The sequence below is a fragment of the Arabidopsis thaliana genome, chromosome 5 (assembly GCF_000001735.4).
Source record: "Arabidopsis thaliana chromosome 5, partial sequence".
NCBI classification, from domain to species: Eukaryota; Viridiplantae; Streptophyta; class Magnoliopsida; order Brassicales; family Brassicaceae; genus Arabidopsis; species Arabidopsis thaliana.
In genome coordinates this window covers 11,835,880-11,851,169 of record NC_003076.8, presented here as the reverse complement: position 1 = coordinate 11,851,169, position 15,290 = coordinate 11,835,880, and the positions used below count along the sequence as shown (strand labels likewise).

Sequence of the window (15,290 nt, the reverse complement as noted above, 5' to 3'; positions counted from 1 at the left end):
ATCCCTTGGGATAGAGACGCATATCTCAGGAACTAGTGGATCAAGCATTCCATCGAACACCTTCTGGGTGCGGGAATGCTTGGGATCGAATTCCAGTTGATCAGAAAGAAATAAGCAGTAAACGCAACTAGTCCTAAAGGGATTCAATCAATTCTAAAACTTAACCATTCTACAGACTATGGATTCCACAACTACTCTATCCCATCCCTAAGAATTCTAAGTCACTACTCAGACAGCATGCTCAAAGACATAAACGCAGGTGAACGATAATATTGCATAAGTAAAGAGATAAAGAGTAGAGAAACAAGATGACTAATGAAATCAAACGCGGAATCTCAATAACTTGGAAAAATCGCGAACTACAGGTTGCAGAAGCAAAAGCGGCGTAGCAGAGTAAAACTGAAAATAAAACTGAAGCAAAAACGCAATGTCGACTAGATGTCTCAGGACAGAACCCTAAAACATCTATTTATACCAAACGAAATAAAATGATAGTAGACGGGCCAATAACCTAATCGCCCGGCCCATAGAGTGATAATGGGCCGAGATGGGCTTCGTGATCCGATGGAGGTCCAGGCCGCTTCCAAACACTTTGTCTTCTCCTCTTTTCTTCCTTGTGCTCAGCTTGTCTGGTTGAGTGCGGATTTGAGTAGACTGTGAAGACGTGATCGAGTGTCCGGTCGAGTGATGGTGATGGTGGTGAGTGATGATACTCGACCAGGGGGTCGAGTAACGTGGTAGAGTGAATGGTCGAGTGTGGTCAGGTGGTGTGGCGAAGCGGTACTCGACCAGGGGGTCGAGTAATGTCGTCGAGTGGCCTGAGCTGAGGTTACTCGACCTGGTGGTCGAGTGGACGGGAAGAATGGCTCCAAAGTCACTCGACCTAGGGGTCGAGTATGTGGGAAGAATGGCTCCAAAGTCACTCGGCCTGGGGGTCGAGTATGTCTTCTGGTTCTGGCTCGTTTCTTCCAATTTGCTCGCAAACAGCTGCAAATCACCTGAAAACAACTCAGAAATGCAATATGTATGCAAAGCTATCCTAATCATGGAAAGTGTGCAAGAATGATGAGAAATGATATAAAACAGTGATGAATGATACGAAACTAGACTCAAAGTGATGATGAATAGACACTGAAAACATGCAAATTATAGACATATCAACTCCCCCAAACTTAGTCTTTGCTTGCCCTCAAGCAAATAAGAAGACATAGTTGAAGGAGAGGAGTGAAGGCGGGGACTCAGAACCAAAGCATATGATAGAGCAAATAAAATCAATGTCCAAGTTGGTAGTTCTAAGATGCGATATGATTGAATTCCACTCAAAAACGTTAGGCATGCCTTGTTATCAATAAATCCGTCTCTTATACTCGACCTACACATGTTTTCAAATCTACCAATCCCTTTAACATTCATTAGTTCTGGAACGTGAATCAAGCAATGCATCATCAATGAACTCATTTGGCTAAGGTGAAGGTCAAGAGACAAAGATGGTCCCCTACAGAATAGGCTTAAGTAACAGGGGATCCCTCAAGAATGATTGAGCTTTAGTAGAATGCTAAAGGTAAGTCCCAAGTTATGCATACAGAGATAAGATCCCATCTACCCAGAGTATAACAATGAAGCTCTAATGGTAATCCTAACTCCTGTCCCAACTTAACTCTACCCTTTGCACTCATGAATCTTTCAAACTCTTTTTCATATCATTCTTTTCTTTTCTCTTAACTCTAGGAGAAGCTTTCTCAACGCTCTGATACATCTAGCGGGTTTGGATTTCTTTAACAACTAAGGTTCCTGTTTTTTTTTTTTTTTTTTTTTTTTTTTTTTTTTTTTTTAAATCCAAAGGCTTTTAACCCTTCTTCTTTAGCTAACAAGAACCTCATTCTTTTCTTTAACATTCCCAAAACCTTTACTAGATTTTTTTTCTAACTTCTTTAGCTTACTTCCCCTGGAATTCTTTCCCTTTCCTCATCAACAATGGATTCCCTCTTTTCTTTTAAACACATCACAACCCATGATATAAGCGCCCACCTAGTCCTATCCAGTCTGAAGAACGCGAACTAGAACTACATGAGACACTATCTCTGTCGTTACGAACCTAACACTTTCTACCAAGCTCAATCGAAATAAGACCTCACAAACACTCAAAAGTGATATAGGGCTTGAAAGAAAGTTCAGGTTTGGGTATGGGTTAACTGCTCTAATAAGGAGAGTCAGCTACTTGGATCAACAAGAGTGGTTAAAATGAGTAAGAAAATCCAAGTATTTTAGGGTATCCATGAGTTCAAATTCGATGCCAAGACATGATAATTCTAAATCAGATTCAAGTTCAAATTGATAGGGAATGATATCAGATCCTAACAGTGTGGTCGAGTAGAGCAATCTAGGCATGGTGCAGTTCTTACTTAAATTTCAATGACAACGCATCAAACAACTAACAACGAGGGCACTGAGCTTATCTGGTGAACCAAAATGCTTACAAGGTTATCTCATCATTATCCCCTATGCATATGCAACAATCCTAAACGAAACACTCTAGACTCGATCCTAAATGCAATGCAACTACATGAACACTCTATTTTTGTGAAATCATTTTCTGGAATTTTTCAATTTTTTTGGTTTTTCTATGCCTTAGATGAATGCAGACTCAAGATTATACAATGCAACACACACTTCCTGAGCCCTCCCCCAAACTTAAATCACACAGTCCACTGTGTGACCAAATTTGGAAGAGAGTACTCAGGACAAAAACACATCACAAAAACAAAATAAAAACAAGAGATGGTATATTACAATGGTGGAGTGAGGTGCATACCTCAGTGGAAGAAGGAGCGGAGTTGGTCATCAATAGCTGTCTGTGATTGCTCCCAGGCCATCGAAGAATCTCCCTGTTGTGTCCCAGCTTCCCCCTGGGGGTACTCGACCTCTGCTCCTTCGTCGCGGCCAGCACCGCTGTGATGATACTCGACCTCTCTTCTTCTGCTGCGGCCAGCACCGCGGTCGCGTAAGCTACGGGACTGGAGAAGTCGTGTACTCCTGCTGCCAGACCGAGTGAGTGCAGCCTTCTTCTTTCTCCCGAGCTCCAGAGGCTCGAATGATGAATGCCTCGCAGGGACTGGTGGGACTACTCGGTCACTAGGCTCAGGCCTGTGGTGACTTGGCTCAGGCCTGTGATGACTTGGCCCTGGCGCGTCATATCTCCTCGAAGGCATGTCCTGAGGACGCTCTCCCTGCGGAATAGCTGTAGTAGAAGAGAAGCAGCTTATCTTGTCCGTCAGAAACGTGATGGCTTTGAAGCACTTGATAAGTAGCCTATCTTGTTTCTTGCACCACCTCTGCAACTTACTGTTGTTTCTATGAGCTTCACTCAAGCTCTTGCTCTCCCGCGCTGGAGGTACGTGCTCACTGAAATGATACATGCTCGTATCATACTCCTCCTCCCTATCCTCATCCGTCTCAGCAATATCATCCTCTGTAGCTTCCGTCATAGGGACATTGTCATCAGTCGGTGGAGCGCTCTCAAAGTAGAGATAATCACGCGCAGGTCTGAAGTCAATGTTCTCACCCTGAAGTATGGTTGTGGCCTCGATGCAGGGAAGCAAAATGTTGGCTGTTCGGGTCAGGGAGTTCTCGAATTTGTAGCGATAAAAATCGCCAACCATGTCGTATTCCAGAAACTCACAACGACGCTAGTGATCTAAATCCATCATCCTCGGATCAAACCCTGGAGATGTGAGAGGTACACCACATGCAATCAGAATCGGTGTCACAACGCCACCCACACAAAGGGCTCCTCGCACCTTCTTCCTCCCGTTGGTGTGCGCCCACTTCCTGTATCCACACATATGGATCAACAGAAGCATGACCGGTGGTGTATCATTAAGGTCGCCCTTTAGGACCTTCTTCCCCTTTGTTCTCCGGAGAATACCCTTGAGTGCAGAATCAATCATCTCCATGTCTGTGTTAGACACGGTGCCTGTAGATTCCCTGGGGTACAGAACATTCGCTACTGAGCGCTGATAGTAGCGGATCACAGGGCTTCGAATCTGGTTGCTCTTAGACCTTGCAGAGTTGAGCGCCAAATCGTTCCCAATGGTTAACCACAAATCCTTCAACTCTTCCCTTTCGAACTTGGGTTTAGTTCCCTTTCCACTGGGAAAACCAAATAATCCTTCCAAGCTCTTGATAGATAGCTGGTAACGCTGCTCGTTAACTGAAAAAGTCAAGAACCCCAACCCTTCACTCTCCAGTTCATCTGCAGTAAGTCCCTGATACAACTCCACTTGCAGAGTGGAGAGAAACTCTATTGTTTCCTTCTTGTAAGCGACGTACGGGTAAGACATCAGCGTCTCAAGATGGCACTTCTCGAATAAGTGCTGTACGTCCTCCAGTAGCCCAAGCTGGGCTAGAGTCTCATAACAGGGGTACCTCGTTCCCCAGAAGTCGTTCAGCTCGAAAAGTCTGATGTACTCCTCCACTGTAACTTCATCAGGCTTGTTCAACAGTTTTGTTTCTCTGTGCCATGACTCAGGCTCATACTCGACGTCAATATCTTCGTCGATCAACTCATATCTGCTGGTCATCGCTCTCTTTCCTCTAGCAATCTCAGCTCTCTTTTCATTGCGTCGAGCTACTGAGCGTTGGGTCTCGGCTCTGAAGCTCTCATAAGCCTGTTGCTCTCTCTCTGGTCTAGTTGACCAAGATTCAGCTTCATCGACGTTGTAATCCGCATCCATGGAGGATTCGCCACTGTAGTTACTCATATTGATTCCCTGAAAAAGAATGTAACTTAAAACCAAATATCAATATGTTAGTTCAAATAAACACACACACTAAACCAGTCAAGTACGCGGTCGAGTGAAACGGTCGAGTACAGTGATATTGTGGCTTCGGGTATAGCGGTCGACTGTACACGAATGAGAGACGTAACAGTGTGGTCGAGTAAATGGCGAATTTAGAGAAGACGGTGGCGGTTTGAGGAGCAGTCGAGTAAAGAGACGAATGGAGGCGCAGTGAATGGCGAGGTCGAGTGAATGGTGGATAGTTGAGAGATGGTGAAGCCGGTCCGGTGGTCGAGTGAACGGAGATGACGAAAGCACGGACAATGGCGAGAAACTCCGGCGAAGATGTTGAGGCGAAGTGTGAAGTGGTCGAGTGAAACGAGAGACGGTGAGAGAGTATGCGAAGCTGGAACGGCGAGAAGCTCCGGCGAAGTCGAGTAAATGAAGATGAAGATGAAGCACGGAGAGGTTGAGTTGCGGTCGAGTGGTAAGGAGGCGACGGTGAGGCGGTGAAGCTTCCGGCGAAGTGAAGGGCGGAGCGGTCGAGTAACCGTCGAGTGGTGAGAAGGAAGAAATGGCAAAATCGAGTACCGTCGTCGAGTGAAGGAGAGAGACGAAGCCGGAAGGGCGAGATCGAGTGACGGGCGAGGTCAAGTGTTTGGAGAGGAAAAGGGATTGCGAGGTTTGGTCGAGTGATGGACGTGAGGTGGAGTGAGTTTTCGTGGTCGAGTGTTTGGAGAGGGAGAGAGATGATGTCGGTGGGAGAGGATATGGTGAGATCGAGTGGTGGAGAAGGAAGGAAGAGATTTTGTTATCTCTTAAAACGCGTGGGGGGACAAAAGTGAGAGGTGGTGGGCCACGTTCTGTCTATTTGTCCTGAAGCACTGTTTTCTGTTGACTAGAACCTTCTGTAATCCTCTGTAAATTTGTTGAACTCCCTGTAAGTCTCTGTAGCTTCTGTTGGTCGAGCATAGATATGATTTCAAAATTTTGGTTTTTAGAATCATCACTAATACTCGACCAGTTTACTCGACCTCATGGCCCCTGACTGCAACAGAGGTTTTTCAAGTTCTTGAATTTCTGAAATACTCGATCTCCTGTTGCTCTGTAGAGTAAAAATTTTAAATTTTTACTCTACCTCCACGCTGTTGCTCTGTTCCTGAGAATCACAAACACAACCAAAAACAAATCAAAAATAACGAGAAAATAAAAGTTTTATTTACAGAAACAGTCTTGGGAATTCCTCCCAAGTGAGCTTGTTTAAAGTCTATAGCTTGACTCCTCACACTCATTAAGAAGAAAATGGGTGATAGAGAGGGTCTGCATAGTCCTCTCTGATCTCATCATCATATTCAGCATCCTCTCTTGAGAGATGAGTAGCTGAATACTCAATTCTTCTTTCCTCGAAATAGACCTCTTTCTCTTCTGGTGTATAATCTATCTCTTCAGACCATCTTGAAGTAATCTTTTTCCTCGGGATAGTGTTATTCCCGCATTTGGATTTAGCTATCTCTTGCATCTGATCTAGTTTACTCTTAAGTTCCTCAACTGTCTGAGCTAGCTTCTCTATGGTCTCTTCTTGCTCATCAGATTTCTTTTTGAGATCTCGTAAGTCGGGTGTAGAGGCTGTGCTTGGTCTAGTGATTGAATTCGAAGGCTGAGGTTGAGCCCTGATCCTTTCTTCTACAGCTGACCTTTGCGAAGTTTCGTTGATGTCAAACTGCAGCTTGATGTGCTTCCCAAGGTTGAGACTTATTCTCCCATCTCTGACATCTATCATCGCTCCCACTGAGGCTAAGAAAGGTCTTCCTAGGATTAGAGGATCCTTAGGTTCTGCTTCCATATCAAGCACAATGAAATCCGTGGGCACTTCCACTCCATTAATCATTACTGGCAGATCTTGTAGAAGGCCGAAGGGTTTTCTTGAAGACCTATCAGCAAGGATTAAAGTCAGGTCGCAAGGTTTGTACTGAGTGAATTCCAGCTTCCTTGCCACTGAGAGTGGCATTAAGCTTTCTGAAGCTCCCAAATCACAAAGACAATCGCTGAAAACCAATTGGCCGATGGAACATGGTAGAGTGAAAGTTCCTGGATCTTCCAGTTTTTCTTGAACACTCCTCTTAACAGTGGTCCTAGGCGGAATAGCATCACATTCGTCTTCTGAATCCTGATGAATCTTGATCCTTTCCAGAATTGACTTTCTCACATCTTTGTGAGGATCCGGGATTAGGTTGAGAACTTCTATTAGAGGCATCACCGCTTCCATTTCATCAAGCTGCTTCTCTGCAAGAGGATTGTATCTTTCTATCCATGCTTTCCTGAATTTCCATGGAAGAGCACGTGAAGGTAATGGTGCTGGCTTGAATCGTTTTACCATCCTCTCAATGATGGCTGCTTTCTCGTCTAGGTTGGACTGGGTTTGAAAACGGGATCCTGCTGAATGGTCGAGTCCAACCACTGAAATTTCAATCTGAGTAGAAACCTCCCCGTCTTGAACATCACTGTCCTCGGTGATTGATGTGGAGACATGTCGAGTAGGCAGCTCTCGATCATGACAGATGGTGATAGCGTGAGCGGTGGCGTATTCCTTCGGGTTCTGTATGGACTTTCCTGGAAGTCCTGTTACTTTTGGAGCAGAAGTTGACGCTGTTTGTCCTTCCATGTATCTGACCTTAGAGGTAAGTGCCTCAAGTTTGATATTCAGATCGTTGAAAGTACAATCAACCTTGTTGTGGATTTCGGCCATCTTTTTGGCGAGATCCATTGCTCCTGCAGCTTGCCCTTGGAGAATCTGCTGTAACATGTTCTTCAAGTCCGAATCTGGAGTTGTTGAAGCTGGTTGTTGTTGCTGCTGTGTGAACCCAGGTGGTGGAAGTTGCTGCTGATAGTTGCCCTGATACTGCTGCTTAGGAACATACCCTTGACCTTGGTTGTATGGAACAAAGGGCTTAGGTTGATTCTGCTGCTGTGAAGGGTAAACTTGGTCCTGCGGGTTTGCAACGTTTGTACTTCTGTAAGACAGATTGGGATGGTTCTGCTTGAAGTTGTTGAAACCTTTGTTGTAACCTCCTTGGTTCTGCACATAACTGACCTCTTCTGACTGCATAGTCTCCCCATCCTGAACTTGGAACGTCTCATCATCACCCAGAAAATGAATGTGCTTCTGTTGCACAAGCAGTAGCTTGTCCAGTTTGTCATTCATGGCTTTCATTTCCCTGCGGTGCTTCTCATCAGAATCAGAGCTGGTGCGGACGCTTCTATCATAATCTTCATTATAGTTGCCATCCGACTGAGCTAAGTTCTCTACCAGCTCCCATCCGTCTTCAACGTCTTTGTTGAGAAAGTTCCCGTTAGAAGCGGTATCTAGAAGCATCCTGATCTTTGGGAGGACACCTCTGTAGAGAGTGCTGAGAAGCGAAGCTTTGGAGAAACCATGATGAGGACATTGCGTCTGATAACCTTTGAAGCGCTCCCATGCTTCGCAGAAAGTCTCATTATTCGTCTGAGTGAAACCGAAGATATCATTCCTTAGTCTCGCAGTCCTGGAGTTTGAGAAAAACTTAGCCAAGAAGGCTTTCTTGCAGTCATTCCAGGAGGTGATAGAGCCTTGAGGAAGCAACTTTTCCCACTGATGGGCTTTGTCTCCAAGAGAGAAAGGAAACAATCTGAGCTTGAAGCCATCCTCACTGACTCCATTGATCTTTGTTAGGCTGCAGAGCCTATCAAACTCGTCCAGGTGATCGAGTGGATCCTCCATAGGGAGGCCGTGGAACTTGTTGCTCTGAACCATGGCAATGAGACCGCTCTTGATCTCAAAGTTGTTGTTCTGCACAGGTGGAGGCACGATGCCATTACGCTGATTGTGGTTGCGTGGTGCATCGCCTGCACCTATGTTGTTTGGTTGCACCTGCTCATCAACAACTGCAGCCATTGTCTCTGTTTCTGTCTGTGTTCTGAGTTGGCGTGCAATACGGTCGATGTTATCGTTGAACAGGAGATTCTGATTTCCTCGTGACCGTGTTTGCATACAACGAGTACCAACTGGTGAAGCTAGTGATTCGTAGTACCTGAATCAAAACAGACAAACAGAAATAACACAAAGTTAGTAACTTTCAGAAAAAATGAAAAAGAACTTGATCTTAAATATTCTGAAATCTCAAATATAGCAAACAAACACCCAATTGGCAACGGCGCCAAATTGATAATAGGTTTTTAGTCAATTATTCCTAAAACACCAATCATGTCGTTGTAGTATTTTAGGTGTCAATCCAAATGGGTGTGATGCAAACAGATGAGATGTGATCAGAAGTCACTAAGTCAAGCCAAGCAATAACAGTTTTGGGGTTTCTAACAGTCCTAAGCGAACATGCAGAAAACAGAAGCAATAACAGAATTACTAAAATCACTCGACCACAACAGGCTGATGCCAGAAGTAGGATGTGGTCGAGTAACAGGTCGAGTAATAGACAGGATATGAAACAGCTATACTCGACTGCACAGTCTGTTGCCAGACACTGGGTGTGGTCGAGTAAGTTGGTCGAGTGATTGTAAAAACTAAGAAACAGGCAATGAGAACGATTAAGCGATAACGATAAAACAGAGAAATAAGATAGACGAGAAATTCCTAAGGATGGGGTAATCGAGTAGAGTGGTGTCCTAGCCTATTCGAATGGTTAACAAGCGCAATCAAGCTATCCCTAGACAACAGGTTCAACAACAGACCAATTCACTCCCGTGATAGAAATCCTCAAGCAAAGCTAGCCCAGACTAATTCCCATTAACGGAATCTAACTATGCAGGCAATACGAACAGACTGATAAAGTCAATAAACGCTCTAAACGGCCAATCCCTTGGGATAGAGTCGCATATCTCATGAACTAGTGGATCAAGCATTCCATCGAACACCTTCTGGGTGCGGGAATGCTTGGGATCGAATTCCAGTTGATCAGAAAGAAATAAGCAGTAAACGCAACTAGTCCTAAAGGGATTCAATCAATTCTAAAACTTAACCATTCTACAGACTACGGATTCCACAACTACTCTATCCCATCCCTAAGAATTCTAAGTCACTACTCAGACAGCATGCTCAAAGACATAAACGCAGGTAAACGATAATATTGCATAAGTAAAGAGATAAAGAGTAGAGAAACAAGATGACTAATGAAATCAAACGCGGAATCTCAATAACTTGGAAAAATCGCGAACTACAGGTTGCAGAAGCAAAAGCGGCGTAGCAGAGTAAAACTGAAAATAAAACTGAAGCAAAAACGCAATGTCGACTAGATGTCTCAGGACAGAACCCTAAAACATCTATTTATACCAAACGAAATAAAATGATAGTAGACGGGCCAATAACCTAATCGCCCGGCCCATAGAGTGATAATGGGCCGAGATGGGCTTCGTGATCCGATGGAGGTCCAGGCCGCTTCCAAACACTTTGTCTTCTCCTCTTTTCTTCCTTGTGCTCAGCTTGTCTGGTTGAGTGCGGATTTGAGTAGACTGTGAAGACGTGATCGAGTGTCCGGTCGACTGATGGTGATGGTGGTGAGTGATGATACTCGACCAGGGGGTCGAGTAACGTGGTAGAGTGAATGGTCGAGTGTGGTCAGGTGGTGTGGCGAAGCGGTACTCGACCAGGGGGTCGAGTAATGTCGTCGAGTGGCCTGAGCTGAGGTTACTCGACCTGGTGGTCGAGTGGACGGGAAGAATGGCTCCAAAGTCACTCGACCTGGGGGTCGAGTATGTGGGAAGAATGGCTCCAAAGTCACTCGGCCTGGGGGTCGAGTATGTCTTCTGGTTCTGGCTCGTTTCTTCCAATTTGCTCGCAAACAGCTGCAAATCACCTGAAAACAACTCAGAGATGCAATATGTGTGCAAAGCTATCCTAATCATCGAAAGTGTGCAAGAATGATGAGAAATGATATAAAACAGTGATGAATGATACGAAACTAGACTCAAAGTGATGATGAATAGACACTGAAAACATGCAAATTATAGACATATCAACTCCCCCAAACTTAGTCTTTGCTTGCCCTCAAGCAAATAAGAAGACATAGTTGAAGGAGAGGAGTGAAGGCGGGGACTCAGAACCAAAGCATATGATAGAGCAAATAAAATCAATGTCCAAGTTGGTAGTTCTAAGATGCGATATGATTGAATTCCACTCAAAAACGTTAGGCATGCCTTGTTATCAATAAATCCGTCTCTTATACTCGACCTACACATGTTTTCAAATCTACCAATCCCTTTAACATTCATTAGTTCTGGAACGTGAATCAAGCAATGCATCATCAATGAACTCATTTGGCTAAGGTGAAGGTCAAGAGACAAAGATGGTCCCCTACAGAATAGGCTTAAGTAACAGGGGATCCCTCAAGAATGATTGAGCTTTAGTAGAATGCTAAAGGTAAGTCCCAAGTTATGCATACAGAGATAAGATCCCATCTACCCAGAGTATAACAATGAAGCTCTAATGGTAATCCCAACTCCTGTCCCAACTTAACTCTACCCTTTGCACTCATGAATCTTTCAAACTCTTTTTCATATCATTCTTTTCTTTTCTCTTAACTCTAGGAGAAGCTTTCTCAACGCTCTGATACATCTAGCGGGTTTGGATTTCTTTAACAACTAAGGTTTCTGTTTTTTTTTTTTTTTTTTTTTTTTTTTTTTTTTTTTTTAAAACCAAAGGCTTTTAACCCTTCTTCTTTAGCTAACAAGAACCTCATTCTTTTCTTTAACATTCCCAAAACCTTTACTAGATTTTTTTTCTAACTTCTTTAGCTTACTTCCCCTGGAATTCTTTCCCTTTCCTCATCAACAATGGATTCCCTCTTTTCTTTTAAACACATCCCAACCCATGATATAAGCGCCCACCTAGTCCTATCCAGTCTGAAGAACGCGAACTAGAACTACATGAGACACTATCTCTGTCGTTACGAACCTAACACTTTCTACCAAGCTCAATCGAAATAAGACCTCACAAACACTCACAAGTGATATAGGGCTTGAAAGAAAGTTCAGGTTTGGGTATGGGTTAACTGCTCTAATAAGGAGAGTCAGCTACTTGGATCAACAAGAGTGGTTAAAATGAGTAAGAAAATCCAAGTATTTTAGGGTATCCATGAGTTCAAATTCGATGCCAAGACATGATAATTCTAAATCAGATTCAAGTTCAAATTGATAGGGAATGATATCAGATCCTAACAGTGTGGTCGAGTAGAGCAATCTAGGCATGGTGCAGTTCTTACTTCAATTTCAATGACAACGCATCAAACAACTAACAACGAGGGCACTGAGCTTATCTGGTGAACCAAAATGCTTACAAGGCTATCTCATCATTATCCCCTATGCATATGCAACAATCCTAAACGAAACACTCTAGACTCGATCCTAAATGCAATGCAACTACATGAACACTCTATTTTTGTGAAATCATTTTCTGGAATTTTTCAATTTTTTTGGTTTTTCTATGCCTTAGATGAATGCAGACTCAAGATTATACAATGCAACACACACTTCCTGAGCCCTCCCCCAAACTTAAATCACACAGTCCACTGTGTGACCAAATTTGGAAGAGAGTACTCAGGACAAAAACACATCACAAAAACAAAATAAAAACAAGAGATGGTATATTACAATGGTGGAGTGAGGTGCATACCTCAGTGGAAGAAGGAGCGGAGTTGGTCGTCAATAGCTGTCTGTGATTGCTTCCAGGCCATCGAAGAATCTCCCTGTTGTGTCCCAGCTTCCCCCTGGGGGTACTCGACCTCTGCTCCTTCGTCGCGGCCAGCACCGCTGTGATGATACTCGACCTCTCTTCTTCTGCTGCGGCCAGCACCGCGGTCGCGTAAGCTACGGGATTGGAAAAGTCGTGTACTCCTACTGCCAGACCGAGCGAGTGCAGCCTTCTTCTTTCTCCCGAGCTCCCGAGGCTCGAATGATGAATGCCTCGCAGGGACTGGTGGGACTACTCGGTCACTAGGCTCAGGCCTGTGGTGACTTGGCTCAAGCCTGTGATGACTTGGCCCTGGCGCGTCATATCTCCTCGAAGGCATGTCCTGAGGACGCTCTCCCTGCGGAATAGCTGTAGTAGAAGAGAAGCAGCTTATCTTGTCTGTCAGAAACGTGATGGCTTTGAAGCACTTGATAAGTAGCCTATCTTGTTTCTTGCACCACCTCTGCAACTTACTGTTGGTTCTGTGAGCTTCACTCAAGCTCTTGCTCTCCCGCGCTGGAGGTACGTGCTCACTGAAATGATACATGCTCGTATCATACTCCTCCTCCCTATCCTCATCCGTCTCAGCAATATCATCCTCTGTAGCTTCCGTCGTAGGGACATTGTCATCAGTCGGTGGAGCGCTCTCAAAGTAGAGGTAATCACGCGCAAGTCTGAAGTCAATGTTCTCACCCTGAAGTATGGTTGTGGCCTCGATGCAGGGAAGCAAAATGTTGGCTGTTCGGGTCAGGGAGTGCTCGAATTTGTAGCGATAAAAATCGCCAACCATGTCGTATTCCAGAAACTCACAACGACGCAAGTGATCTAAATCCATCATCCTCGGATCAAACCCTGGAGATTTGAGAGGTACACCACATGCAATCAGAATCGGTGTCACAACGCCACCCACACAAAGGGCTCCTCGCACCTTCTTCCTCCTGTTGGTGTGCGCCCACTTCCTGTATCCACACATATGGATCAACAGAAGCATGACCGGTGGTGTATCATTAAGGTCGCCCTTTAGGACCTTCTTCCCCTTTGTTCTCCGGAGAATACCCTTGAGTGCAGAATCAATCATCTCCATGTCTGTGTTAGACACGGTGCCTGTAGATTCCCTGGGGTACAGAACATTCGCTACTAAGCGCTGATTGTAGCGGATCACAGGGCTTCGAATCTGGTTGCTCTTAGACCTTGCAGAGTTGAGCGCCAAATCGTTCCCAATGGTTAACCACAAATCCTTCAACTCTTCCCTTTCGAACTTGGGTTTAGTTTCCTTTCCACTGGGAAAACCAAATAATCCTTCCAAGCTCTTGATAGATAGCTGGTAACGCTGCTCGTTAACTGAAAAAGTCAAGAACCCCAACCCTTCACTCTCCAGTTCATCTGCAGTAAGTCCCTGATACAACTCCACTTGCAGAGTGGAGAGAAACTCTATTGTTTCCTTCTTGTAAGCGATGTACGGGTAAGACATCAGCGTCTCAAGATGGCACTTCTCGAATAAGTGCTGTACGTCCTCCAGTAGCCCAAGCTGGGCTAGAGTCTCATAACAGGGGTACCTCGTTCCCCAGAAGTCGTTCAGCTCGAAAAGTCTGATGTACTCCTCCACTGTAACTTCATCAGGCTTATTCAACAGTTTTGTTTCTCTGTGCCATGACTCAGGCTCATACTCGACGTCAATATCTTCGTCGATCAACTCATATCTGCTGGTCATCGCTATCTTTCCTCTAGCAATCTCAGCTCTCCTTTCATTGCGTCGAGCTACTGAGCGTTGGGTCTCGGCTCTGAAGCTCTCATAAGCCTGTTGCTCTCTCTCTGGTCTAGTTGACCAAGATTCAGCTTCATCGACGTTGTAATCCGCATCCATGGAGGATTCGCCACTGTAGTTACTCATATTGATTCCCTGAAAAAGAATGTAACTCAAAACCAAATATCAATATGTTAGTTCAAATAAACACACACACTAAACCAGTCAAGTACGCGGTCGAGTGAAACGGTCGAGTACAGTGATATTGTGGCTTCGGGTATAGCGGTCGACTGTACACGAATGAGAGACGTAACAGTGTGGTCGAGTAAACGGCGAATTTAGAGAAGACGGTGGGGGTTTGAGGAGCAGTCGAGTAAAGAGACGAATGGAGGCGCAGTGAATGGCGAGGTCGAGTGAATGGTGGATAGTTGAGAGATGGTGAAGCCGGTCCGGTGGTCGAGTGAACGGAGATGACAGAAGCACGGACAATGGCGAGAAACTCCGGCGAAGATGTTGAGGCAAAGTGTGAAGTGGTCGAGTGAAACGAGAGACGGTGAGAGAGTATGCGAAGCTGGAACGGCGAGAAGCTCCGGCGAAGTCGAGTAAATGAAGATGAAGATGAAGCACGGAGAGGTCGAGTTGCGGTCGAGTGGTAAGGAGGCGACGGTGAGGCGGTGAAGCTTCCGGCGAAGTGAAGGGCGGAGCGGTCGAGTAACCGTCGAGTGGTGAGAAGGAAGAAATGGCGAAATCGAGTACCGTCGTCTAGTGAAGGAGAGAGACGAAGCCGGAGGGGCGAGATCGAGTGACGGGTGAGGTCAAGTGTTTGGAGAGGAAAAGGGATTGAGAGGTTTGGTCGAGTGATGGACGTGAGGTGGAGTGAGTTTTCGTGGTCGAGTGTTTGGAGAGGGAGAGAGATGATGTCGGTGGGAGAGGATATGGTGAGATCGAGTGGTGGAGAAGGAAGGAAGAGATTTTGTTATCTCTTAAAACGCGTGGGGGGACAAAAGTGAGAGGTGGTGGGCCACGTTCTGTCTATTTGTCCTGAAGCACTGTT

General features: G+C 45.1%; 2 non-coding genes and 3 pseudogenes across 5 annotated transcripts; all 5 read right to left on the bottom strand.

Annotated features, from left to right (window-relative positions):
- Positions 1–2,819: 2,819 nt before the first annotated feature.
- On the bottom strand, positions 2,820–4,760 carry AT5G32228 (annotated as a pseudogene; the record flags this gene model as incomplete). Its single annotated transcript has 1 exon — positions 2,820–4,760.
- On the bottom strand, positions 3,231–3,451 carry MIR854a. Its single transcript, NR_142802.1, has one exon. It is a non-coding gene; the product is annotated as a microRNA ath-MIR854a precursor (primary transcript).
- A 1,309-nt stretch (positions 4,761–6,069) lies between the features above and the next one.
- On the bottom strand, positions 6,070–8,805 carry AT5G32215 (annotated as a pseudogene; the record flags this gene model as incomplete). Its single annotated transcript has 1 exon — positions 6,070–8,805.
- A 3,631-nt stretch (positions 8,806–12,436) lies between these two features.
- On the bottom strand, positions 12,437–14,383 carry AT5G32197 (annotated as a pseudogene; the record flags this gene model as incomplete). Its single annotated transcript has 1 exon — positions 12,437–14,383.
- MIR854c lies at positions 12,854–13,074 on the bottom strand. Its single transcript, NR_142801.1, has one exon. It is a non-coding gene; the product is annotated as a microRNA ath-MIR854c precursor (primary transcript).
- Positions 14,384–15,290: the final 907 nt, after the last annotated feature.